The following is a 12,858-nucleotide window of genomic DNA, read 5'->3' as shown; positions in this document are numbered from 1 at the left end:
AGCATTTATTGACAACATTCAAATTCTAATTGTCTTTATTCCACTACTGAAGAAGCATGACTCAAATCACCTCATATTTCAAACATTCAGCCTGACAAAAGATACGTGTTTTATTATTCCATGCCTCACCATTAAGTTAATTATTGCCAATACATATTAACAAAGGGGTGTACATTTGGTTTGATATTTCATATTTACAATTAATGTAACATTTAGTAATCAATGATTTATGCAACCAACTGACAATTTTTGGGTACAATTATATTGACGTAATATCAGGGATAATTTTATAATATCAGGGATCATTCTCAGATGTGCCAACCCAAATGTACTAGAGCATGACATTGGGGACTGGGCCCCGATCCAACAACATGCCTATCTAGTGAACCCTGAAAAGAGAGAGAAGCTCTGCAGTGAGGTGGAAAGTTACTATGGATATTGCAGGAGTTTCCTCTTGAAATCAGACATGTCTGTGGTGAGGACAACTTGGTTGCTGATTGTCTCAAGGGTGGGCAGTCAAAAATGTTTTGTGTTTAGCCATTGCGTTGCCATGGATCCCAATTTATTTTGACTGCACGTTTTTCCGTATTGGAGATGAGTTTTGTTTGGGCTCGTTCCAAGGGGACGAGAGTTCTAGAAGCTAGTGGGATTTAGGAAGACGAGAGTTCTAGAAGCTAGTGGGATTTAGGAAGACGAGAGTTCTAGAAGCTAGTGAGTTTTAGGAAGACGAGAGTTCTAGAAGCTAGTGAGTTTTAGGAAGACGAGAGTTCTAGAAGCTAGTTAGTTTTAGGAAGACGAGAGTTCTAGAAGCTAGTTAGTTTTAGGAAGACGAGAGTTCTAGAAGCTAGTGAGTTTTAGGAAGACGAGAGTTCTAGAAGCTAGAATTTTAGGATTCTATAGAAAGAAAAAGGATAAAAAAATTATACGTGTAATAAATAATTATTTTGTTTTCTTGTTTTTATTTGTTGATTGTATATTATTATTTAGAAATACGTGTTTTTTCTTGTTGACAGCCAGTAGACACCATGTTTATATTGTAGAAGGTGAAGCATTGTAGATGATTAAGTGAAATGGAAGTTGTAGAGATACTCTGAATGATCGGCTATGAAAAGCCAACTGACATTTACTCCTGAGGTGCTGACCTGTTGCACCCTCGACAACCACTGTGATTATTATAATTTGACCCTGCTGATCACCTATGAACATTTGAACATCTTGGCCATGTTGTGTTATAATCTCCACCCGGCACAGCCAGAAGAGGACTGGCCACCCCTCATAGCCTGGTTCCTCTCTAGGTTTCTTCCTAGGTTCTGGCCTTTCTAGGGAGTTTTTCCTAGCCACCCCTCATAGCCTGGTTCCTCTCTAGGTTTCTTCCTAGGTTCTGGCCTTTCTAGGGAGTTTTTCCTAGCCACCCCTCACAGCCTGGTTCCTCTCTAGGTTTCTTCCTAGGTTCTGGTCTTTCTAGGGAGTTTTTCCTAGCCACCGTGCTTCTACACCTGCATTGCTTGCTGTTTGGGGTTTTAGGCTGGGTTTCTGTACAGCACTTTGAGATATCAGCTGATGTAAGAAGGGCTTTATAAATACATTTGATTTGATTGATTGATTGATTGTACAACTGAATGCATTCAACTGAAATGTGTCTTGGGTACATATTGGTGTCGCCTGGTTAGTCAGTATGTGTTACACCTGTGCTGGCTTGTCCATCTCGTTAGTGGGAAGGTGTTTCACCTGAGCTGGTCCAGGTTCTATTTAAGAGTGTCTGGCCCAGTGCTCCAGTTGTCTTGATACATGTGGAGAGTCAACACCTTTAGTTGCTCCACCTTTTTGGTTTGCTTCCTGTCTTTAAGTTTGGTGTGGGTTTTTCTTTTGTTTGCCTCTTGGGCAGATTTAGTGGGTCTCATGGTGGGTGTCTTTTAGGTCCCAGTTCTTGTTACTAGTCAACTTTCAGTGGACACTGTGAGAGCAAAATTGCAAGATTATGTTATAATACTTTTTTTTGCAACAAATGGTTGTTTTATGCAACAGAATAGAGGGTTCTTAGAACTATTGTGTCTGTGTTCTACTGAGGATGGGCCTCTGGGAGAAAACACTGACAGGAGATTTACAATGTCTTTTGGGTGATAAAACCTAAAGAGACCGCATTCCAGAACATTAGTTAATGTTTCTGTTCTATATGGTACCAGGGAGAGATGACCCCAGGGCCAGACCCTGGTCTCTACACAAAGAGTACTGTTTTTACAGCAGATAGTCTCTGCTGAGAATTATAAGTATCTTTCATACAAATCTTAACCTTGTGACCCGTTCTATACATCTGTTGTTCGTCATGTAGGTTGAAAGGGCTATAAAAGACCTTTGTACTTTTGTCCCGTGGGTCCACCAGCCATCATCAACACTCAATTGATTCACTTTATATGTGTGTGTTGTTTTGACCTGCTTCCGTATTAGTAAGTGAATAAAGATTTAGTTTTAGAATAACTCTGACTTGTGTGATAAGTTTGTCTCAATTGATATTAAAGAAATTAACCACCACGTATGGGGATGTGAATCTTGACTTGGTGAGCGCTCCTGGTGACCTGGGTAAATGGTGCACCAGGGATCCCTCTAACTTGGGATCTCAGGGAGACCACACTACAGGAACAGAACAAATGGACCCACCTTTGTTCTGAGAGGCAGTGAGCTGAGTGGATACCACATCTCAAACGTAGTTTAAAAAAAGAAAGAGGTGAGCGAAACACAAAGTGGAGTTTTTAGAAAATCCTCGTAGGCTCTGAGTGTGTATTCCTGTGTGGAGGTGTAAACAGGGCCCAGTCAGTAGGCTCTAAGTGTGTATTCCTGTGTGGAGGTGTAAACAGGGCCCAGTCAGTAGGCTCTTGAGTGTGTATTCCTGTGTGGAGGTGTAAACAGGGCCCAGTCAGTAGGCTCTGAGTGTGTATTCCTGTGTGGAGGTGTAAACAGGGCCCAGTCAGGAGGCTCTGAGTGTGTATTCCTGTGTGGAGGTGTAAACAGGGCCCAGTCAGTAGGCTCTGAGTGTGTATTCCTGTGTGGAGGTGTAAACAGGGCCCAGTCAGGAGGCTCTGAGTGTGTATTCCTGTGTGGAGGTGTTAACAGGGCCCAGTCAGGAGGCTCTGAGTGTGTATTCCTGTGTGGAGGTGTAAACAGGGCCCAGTCAGGAGGCTCTGAGTGTGTATTCCTGTGTGGAGGTGTAAACAGGGCCCAGTCAGGAGGCTCTGAGTGTCTATTCCTGTGTGGAGGTGTAAACAGGGCCCAGTCAGGAGGCTCTGAGTGTGTATTCCTGTGTGGAGGTGTAAACAGGGCCCAGTCAGGAGGCTCTGAGTGTGTATTCCTGTGTGGAGGTGTAAACAGGGCCCAGTCAGGAGGCTCTGAGGCTGAGTCAGCTATCTCTGTAAACTGGATGAAAACTAGAATCTGTGTTTACTAGTTAAGACCATTTATGATATAGTACAAGATAGTAAGGTGCACCTGTAATTGTTTTAAACCTGTACCCCATTTTAGACGTATTGAAAGATATAAATGTATGAGTTGCATTATCCTAGGAACTAACCATTAGATAGAAATGTGGAAATATTCCTGCAGGTTAAAATATTGTTGAAAAACAACTAATTGATTAGGTATGTTTGGGAATAGCATTGTGTGACTGTGATATGAGAGTTGTGTGACTGTGATATGAGAGTTGTGTGACTGTGATATGAGAGTTGTGACTGTGATATGAGAGTTGTGTGACTGATATGAGAGTTGTGTGACTGTGATATGCGAGTTGTGTGACTGTGATATGAGAGTTGTGTGACTGTGATATGAGTCTTAATCTGTCGTCTGGATAGTAACATATAGAAATATGCTTAATCAGATGATTGAAATGTGGATAATAAGCGGGATGATATTTTAGAAAGCAGCAGAAGGTCTATAGTTCCTGGGAGGCTTGATTTTGCCGTGGTCTCTGGGAGGTTAGAGAACCGTTGAGGATCCCATGGTCATTGTCTGGGAAACTAAAGTTTATTTTTGGTTCTGCTGGGAGGATGTTTGGAGAGATGCTTCGTTGCTATGGAGAGTCCCTGAAAAAGCAAATGGAATGGTTGTCGTGACTACCTGAGAATTTCTTACGTTTTATATGGATTCTGTGAATATATGAAAATATGACGAATTGTATGTGTGTATAATGATTACTAGAGATTTGATGAAGTAATACTGGGAATATAATTAGATACAATTTAAACAACCCATATGTAGACGAACGTAGGTTTTGAGTTGGTATCTTTAATGGATCATTTGATAAAGATGAGGTTTAAGCATTATTAAACTGTCTACAAAGTCTGGCCAGTTGTCTCAGAAACTGATGGGAGTGTGTCCACTTTAGGGTAAATTACCCTAACGATGTAACTATAAAACGCTTATTGGATTTTCTCCGTCCGGGTACTACATTTCAAATACATGTAAATCTACATTTCAAATGGGGGGGGGGGGGGGTTCTTCCTGGTATGAGAGGAGTTGGGGGGGAGTTTAGTTAGTTAGTTAATTAACGAAGCTAACATTAGCTAGTTCATTATCACAAAAGTGAGAACTGCTCTAGATTGGAAACTTACGTTAATGAGTGTAAAGCCATGTTGGCTTTATGGAAACGATATACAATATATGGGAATGAATATAGTTGAGGGAATAATCCAAACCTAGTTGTGCCTAGTTAGGACATAACGTTAGCTAGCTAGCTAGCTAACGGTACTGTACTGTAGCTCATACAACGCCGACGGTCAAACCCGGCTTTCTAATATTAACGTTAATTAACTATAGTAACGTTATGGAAGATATTCACAGAAAACTATCATTGTCTTCGTTATTCATTATTAGTATGTTATATTATTATAATACATTATTTCGAGACATATTCAGAGCCAAACATCAACACAACTTAACCTTTTTAATTTTTGTCGCATCCAAACTTGTCACCATCGTTTTCAGTTGTAATTGCGAAGTTCCCGGAAGAAGTCCAGCAACAACGGAGGTTCCTCGATGAACCCACCTTCTAACAAGTTCTTTGAAGAACCTTTTGGGGCTGTTTTTCATTGACCAAGAACCCTACGGTTCTTAGGGGATCTGAGAACAACTCCAGTTGAACCCTTCATTTTTAGAGTGTAGTCGGCTCTATTTACTCTCAGATTCAAACATGATGATTAGTATCAACGATCAAGTCAGCTGCTGCTGCTCCAATACAGTATGAGGTGAGACGGTGAACTGATGTTGAACTGGGCAGTCAGCTGCTGCTGCTCCAATACAGTATGAGGTGAGACGGTGAACTGATGTTGAACTGGGCAGTCAGCTGCTGCTGCTCCAATACAGTATGAGGTGAGACGGTGAACTGATGTTGAACTGGGCAGTCAGCTGCTGCTGCTCCAATACAGTATGAGGTGAGACGGTGAACTGATGTTGAACTGGGCAGTCAGCTGCTGCTGCTCCAATACAATATGAGGTGAGACGGTGAACTGATGTTGAACTGGGCAGTCAGTCATTCATTCTGTACTATGAGTCTATCAAATCAAATTGAATTTGACCTTACAGTGAAATGCTTACTTACAAGCCCCTAACCAACAATGCAGTTTAAAAAAGTACAAATAAGAATAAGAAATAAAAGGAACAAGTAATTAAAGAGCAGAAGTTAAATAACAATAGTGAGACTATATACAGGGGGTACCGGTACAGAGTCAATGTGCGGGGGCACCGGTTAGTCGAGGTAATATGTACATGTAGGTAGAGTTATTAAAGTGACTATGCATAGATGATAACAGAGTGTGTGTGTGGGGGGGCTTCCTCTGACACCGCCTGGTATAGAGGTCCTGGATGGCAGGGAGCTTTGCCCCAGTGATGTACTGGGCTGTACGCACTACCCTCTGTAGTGCCTTGCGGTCAGAGGCAGAGCAGTTGCCATACCAGGCAGGGATGCAACCAGTCATGATGCTCTCGATGGTGCAGCTGTAGAAGCTTTTGAGGATCTGAGGACCCATGCTAAATCTTTTCAGTCTCCTGAGGAGGAATAGGTTTTGTCGTGCCCTCTTCACGATTATCGTGGTGTGCTTGGACCATGATAGTTTGTTAGTGATGTGGACACCAGGGAACCTGAAGCTCTCAACCTGCTCCACTACAGCCCCGTCGATGAGAATGGGGGCGTGCTGTCTTCCTTTTCCTGTAGTCCACAATCATCTCCTTAGTCTTGATCACGTTGAGGGAGAGGTTGTTTTCCTGGTACCACACGGCCAGGTCTCTGACCTCCCTATAGGCTGTCTCATCGTTGTTGGTGATCAGGCCTACCACTGTTGTGGCATCGGCAAACTTAATAATGGTGTTGGAGTCGTGCCTGGCTGTGCAGTCATGAGTGAACAGGGAGTACAGGAGGGGGCTGAGCACGCACCCCTGAGGGGCCCCTGTGTTGAGGGTCAGCGTGGCGGATGTGTTGTTACCTACCCTTAAAAAACATGAGCTGGCGCACACCCAGAAGAATAGTTTGTGTGGAGGTGCTGACTAACGGCGAATAAACTATAAACTATCAAAATAAAGTTGCACACTCCATGTTTAAACTCCCTGCAATTTATTGGGTATTTACCAACGTTTCAGCATCACTGTGCCTTCTTCAGGGTGATGTCATCAATACTTGAACCAGGTTCTGTAGACAAACAGTGCAATTAGTGCAACCAATGACAATAGAGAGGGCTGTGTCATAATGATTAAGTTAATTACAATGAATTAGTGAAACTGTTAAAAAATAGTATATGACATATTAAATATATTACTCTATTGTTATCATATAGAAACATCATGGAATATTGTACATCATATTAGCATCAACATACATTATTGTCTCATTCAATTTCACATAATAAGGATATTTAATATTTTCAAGTTCAGAAGTCAGAACCCATCACCTGCTATGTAAAAGAGACAGAAGAATGCACAATGGTCAATGCTATCTGGGATCCTTGGGACATCCCTACCCTAAACCCTAACCTTAACCCCTACCTTAACCATTTTAAATGTTGGTTAAGGCTGCTGTTAAGGCTGCATGTGTTCAAATCTGATATAGGAACAAAGAGTCAATTAATCTTCATATTATGTTAATATTTATTCAGCAGTAAATGCAAATTCCGTATATACGGGTTCACTGTAACACCTCGCAGGGCAAACAGAGAACTGCAAATTACATCATAAGTTCTTCATTAAATACTCTGACAGAGATAGTTCCAGCTCACTGCTGGCCTGTCAGAGGGAGGATGAGCGTGGTTTAAACTTACTCATCCTATCGTTGACGTGCAGGCTGGTCCCAGCCTCTAGACGCATCTTTGTTGCCAACCATAGTTGTCTTCTAGCTTATCTTCATGTGTGTACCCGAGAGTCATACACCCAAGGACAGTGCCTGTTTTTATGCTACAGTTAGGACAGTTTCTGCTTCCATTCTACCAGCCCCTCCCGTACACCTGTCCTTGAGCGGCCCCACAACCAGGCATTGTGTGTGTGTGTGTGTCACGAGTCTACTCAGCCTACACTACTAGTCAGCAACCCTCCAGTTAGTCATGTCTGTTATATGTCGCTCAATCTATGTTAATACAATATAAACCTCTTATGTTTAGCATTAGTATTCATAAGTTATGCACCACAACTAATTGTATTATATAGGTTTAAATAGATGTATTATATTGGTTATGCAAACAAATAGTTGGTTAAAACCTAACAATCCCCCTTTTCACACCTGATAGGTGTGATTACATAAGTTCTTAAAATTTCAGGGCAATTTTGAGATTCCCCCTTTTGACACCCCCTAGGGTGTCACTCAACACAATAGTAAATTTTCGATTTAATGATTAGATGATTAGTTATAAACCCTCAAGTCCTTCCGGCTACACCTAACTTGTACTAGGTTGACTACCAGTCACCCAGGAACTTCAAACCTTCACATAAGGAAAGACAAATAGTACACAGGATAAATTCAGAACATATTATTTAAAAAACGTATAAAAAGAAGACCTTTTTGCGACAGTGGCTACACCTAACATGTATGGGACAGACTCTTTGTCCCAGTACTTAAAACCTTCACATCCACCTGCCACTACATTCAATAGATATGAGAACATTTTGGATAAGCTTTATTCAACCACTTTCCCAACAGCAAACCAAGGATTGTCCTCAGACAGACCCGTCTTTTGCCCAGAGGTTGATTCAGTATCCACTGGGGTCACTACCATCAAAGACATCATTCCCGTTGCTCTGACAACTTCTGTAAGATATTTTCTCAAGCAAGGGATTATACAGGCAACACAACACAACAATAATAGGAACACAAGCACTAGGGTCAGAAATCCAGTAACCACCATAGATGTGTACTTACCAAAAAAGGTATTCAGCCAATTCCCCTCGTATACCCCCGCTACACCCTTCATTTCAGCAGATAGCTTGTCAAGTCCCAGTAGGGCTTTGGTAATGCTACCATCAGGGCTGGTGTTATTAGGGATAAAAGTACAGCATTGTTCACCAAACGTTTTATACACCCCCCATTATTAGCCAATATCATATCCAACTCCAATCTATTTCGTCTAGCGGTTCTAGCGGTAGCCTCTAGTTGCTCAGCCATACCTGTCAGTGCAGTGCGAGTATAGTTAACAAATCTCTGTTACACACACATCAGTAAAGAACTCAACCCAGCTTTAGGCGGCTGTATTTTTCCCACAGTACACATACATTCCTTATCAACCTTGCCACCTGTCTTCTAATCTCCTGCCCACTAGCCGTTCCCAGGTCGTTGTTTCTCTCCCTAACTTAGGGAGGCTTCTTCTCCTGTTCCTTTCCCAAGGTCGTCTTATCAACTCTGCCCTGCTCATTCTGGTAACAGTGTCTTACTCACACAGTATTGGAATATAGTTTTTAACCCATTATTATAGCTGTATTTCCAATACATTTCAACAGGTTATAAGGTTTCTGAGTGAAATCTTTTAGTCAAACCTTTCATTACATCCACCCGATTGGCTAAGTATTTCACATACATTATAACACATCTATTTTTATTGGATTCAGAAATTTCACACAAAATCAAACTAATTCAGGAAACTCTAAAGATGGTCGCATCTTATCATGGGCTCCTCATAATTGAATGAATCCTCCACCAGGCTCGGCGTTAGGTATTTGTCATCCCACTGGTCTGAACTTGGAATCGGTCCGTATCTCACCATCTGCTCCGTCATCGATCTCTCCAGAGCCCTGGAAATGAGACCTCTCGCACAAGGGACCAAACAACAACCACATAATATCAACACAGTCATACAGGTGAAAGCAGCCCACAACACAGTGATTACAACCTTTTTCCATTTCCCAAACATGAGCTATATTATCAGAAATGTACGTACAGCAATGAACCTAATCATTCTACCTACACCATCCTCTTTTGCCAGTAACATATCGAGAGTCAGTCTATTTTACCAGGTCATGGTCATGAGGGAGGTGGCGGATAATTGGTCAGAGAACCTCTTTACTGCATCCCCGTTTTCATTCATGAATCTCTGTTGATTATAAAAGATGTCATTAATCTCATCCACATTTTAATTTATTGTTAACCACCAAAATAATGTAGTGTTAAAGCCTTCACATATTTGATTCATAGCTTTGTATTCATCTGGAACTTCCCTGAGGATGCCAATAGCATCCATCTAGACAGGGCTACTCCCATCCTGGTCAAAACTCCTCCTGTGCCTACTTTAGCCTCCTATAACTGGCCTCTGATGACTAACTCGAACTGGTTGGACCTATAACCCCAGGTCGCAAGCTAACCACCCTTTGTGGTCATTTCTGTCGTATGCGTCCTTTGCTGGTACTAGCCCACCCTTCATCAGTTATAGGTGCTGTGAGGTTAAGAATTTTCTATTCATCTTTCAAACCTAATTCAGTTACATTAACGATTACTTTCAGCCATTAAAATCATATGAGTTCTCGGTGCCATTCTTGTATCTATAACACTGGTACTCATCAGGAGTTAAGGTGAACCTAGGTGGGTTGGCTGAGTACTTCAATCTGGCCAACCCCAATTCCTGTACAGTTGTCTGCTTCCCCAGGAAATTGTTTAATGTTTACCTTAAATTCTACATCTTGATTTTCTTTGATTCCTTATTCTGTACGTCACTCATCAGTGTATTATATAGTTTATCTTTTACTTCTTCTCAGTGACAACGGTATCCTATGATTAGTACCAGTAGGTGGTGGATCTGAATATATCAGAAAGATTAGACTATGATGCAGCTCAGAGTCTCTACTCTTCCCAAAAACCGCCAACCCTCTCCTGCCCTTAGTCTCTCTGCTAGGTACCACCCCATACTCACACCTCTAGGAGCACACACAGTGATGAACGGTCGGGATAGGAAATCTTCGTTAAGGAGGTAACCCCCGGACCTTATTGGTTCTCGGTTCTTCTCCTAACTCTGTGTGTGATCAGCAGTGGTCATATGTGTACATACCTTCTTGCAGTGGGTAACGTGGAACCAAGTGACTCTCTCAGCTTTTCTAATGGCAAAGGCAATGGTTTAACAGCACCTGGTATGGGCCTTCCCAACGGGGCTGCTTCCCGTCTTTTCTCCTCAGGGACTGGATCCACACCCAGTCTCCTGGTTGGATTGAGTGAATCACCTTCTCCTGTAATTCACCTGTTGGACACAAAATCTTGGACATACGGGTTTGGTTAACAAACAGTCTTCTCATGTGTCTGTTAGTATTACTTCAACTTCTATGTCTACCTGTTCTGGTATCTCTAACTCTGGCATTCTATAGGCTCTACCTGATTAGCTAAACTGTCATCCATCATTTAAAGAGATCCCAGTAAACCAACTCTAGGGATAATATCTTGACCTCATTTTTTAGTTACCATAATCATGTCCACCAAGTAAGTTGGGAACGCTTCTACCCATTTGCTATATTTATCTATTATTGTTAAACACCCCTTCTTCCCCTCAAATCGGAATAGTTCACTAAGTCCATTTCCAAATGTTGGAATGGACATTCTACAAAAAATGTTTTTGTTTAAGTAATTATCCTTGTTTATCCTAACCTGTTCTATCACCTGCTCTACCATACTCCCCCTATTTATACATGGCTCAAGCCATGTATCAATATTGCTGCCTATCTAAACAAATTATCCTTATGTCAGCCCTTCTCTTGTAGGATTGCCCCCTTTCATTTTCCACATGTCCAATTCTCCCTGGGGCATTCATCCTTAGCTACCCTGTAACAATTCTCTGTCAAGTGTCTTATTTAAGATTTATCTGTGCTGCTTTGTATAATTTTAAATGCCTATGTGCTTGTCTGTGTAAACAGTCATATCTCTTCTTAGCGAATTTACCAAACATAAACTTAAAACTAAAATACATGCCAAATGGAGCCGATAGTCTCTCCATGAATTAATATCCTAACTAAGCAACCCAAATTAAATTCTCTTCCTATCTTCTATTCTTATTATGTATTTTCTGTCTGTCCCAGTATTATTTCTGTCCTCACCTGTTTATAATTTAACTTTGCTGGTCCGTTGGCTTAGAATATATCCTAATACTTGACATAAGTCTACCATTATTAAACTTATTCAACAACAAAATATAATAATACTATTATATTAATTCCACAGCCTTGTTGTGTTAAATCTCTTCCACTGAATACAACCACAGCTGACTTCCTAAGGGAAAATAAACGTATCTAGATAATGTAAAAAGTACCCCTAATTATCAAACGATATTCACATAACATAATCAGATCAAAACTATTAATCTAAACTACTCCACAAAGAAAAATTATTGTACCCTTATCGTCATTCTGTCTTCTCATTGGTTCAAATTGTCAATTGTGTCTAAGAACTTTAACTCCATCATAATTATCAGTTCTACAAATTTCCTTAAAGTCAGTATCACAAATGACCTTAAATTCACCCTCCAAATGGCTTTTCAATGTGGCTGATCAGACCACACAGGGAAGCCACTAGAGGGGTCAAAAGTCATACCACCCTTTCAGAACCGTGTTTCTTACTACATTAGACAAATGAAAGCTAAGAACTTTATCTACATTTTGTATCCCAGGTTCCCAGGACATTCCCTATCAAAAGAATTTCACGTGTTTAATTAAAACTCAGAAAATAAAACTTAAACGATTCCATGGGTGAATAACTTCTAAGATTCCATGTGTGTATACCCATTTAAGATATCCTGTCCCTAGGAATTTGAAACGCTCCTTTTTCCAGAAAATACAACCACTTGGTCAGCATTTCATCCTACTACACCGATTCAAAAACCCAAACGTTGACTACAATAAAACCTAATGATACTTATAATTCCATTGTACTCCCCCCAATCATTAGTTTTAAACTTAATTGAACATGCGCTACCCTTGGATACAATATTTTACTTCAATCTATGAAACCCCATATTTTAACGTACTACTTGACTAATTTAACCCAAGATTGCTTAAAACCTTAAAGCCCCTTCAGTTTGTCTGCAAACCGCCCATTCTGTTTGCTAGGAATACCCTGCCATTATACACAACTGTGTTTAATGTGCACCGTCCCTGTAAAAATAAAATTAACTCCACCTTTAATTCACTTTAATGACTTGATATTTTTCCATGCAATGTTCAATTCACCGGTGTTACTAAACAATCAATACCACGACTCAATAACCAGAATTTATCACAAAACTTTTACGATTCCATTATTCAGACCAGAATCGCTTCCAGCCACATACTCATAGGAATAAAATATTACCTCTTTTCAAACAGCGTTCTGCCTTTCCTCTATCGCAAGATTAATACCAATGTTACAACTGTATCTCTCGTTCGGCTTCA

This window comes from Salmo salar, unplaced genomic scaffold, assembly GCF_965601325.2.
Source record: "Salmo salar unplaced genomic scaffold, fSalSal1 ptg000335l, whole genome shotgun sequence".
NCBI lineage: Eukaryota > Metazoa > Chordata > Actinopteri > Salmoniformes > Salmonidae > Salmo > Salmo salar.
This window is presented reverse-complemented; position numbering follows the sequence as displayed.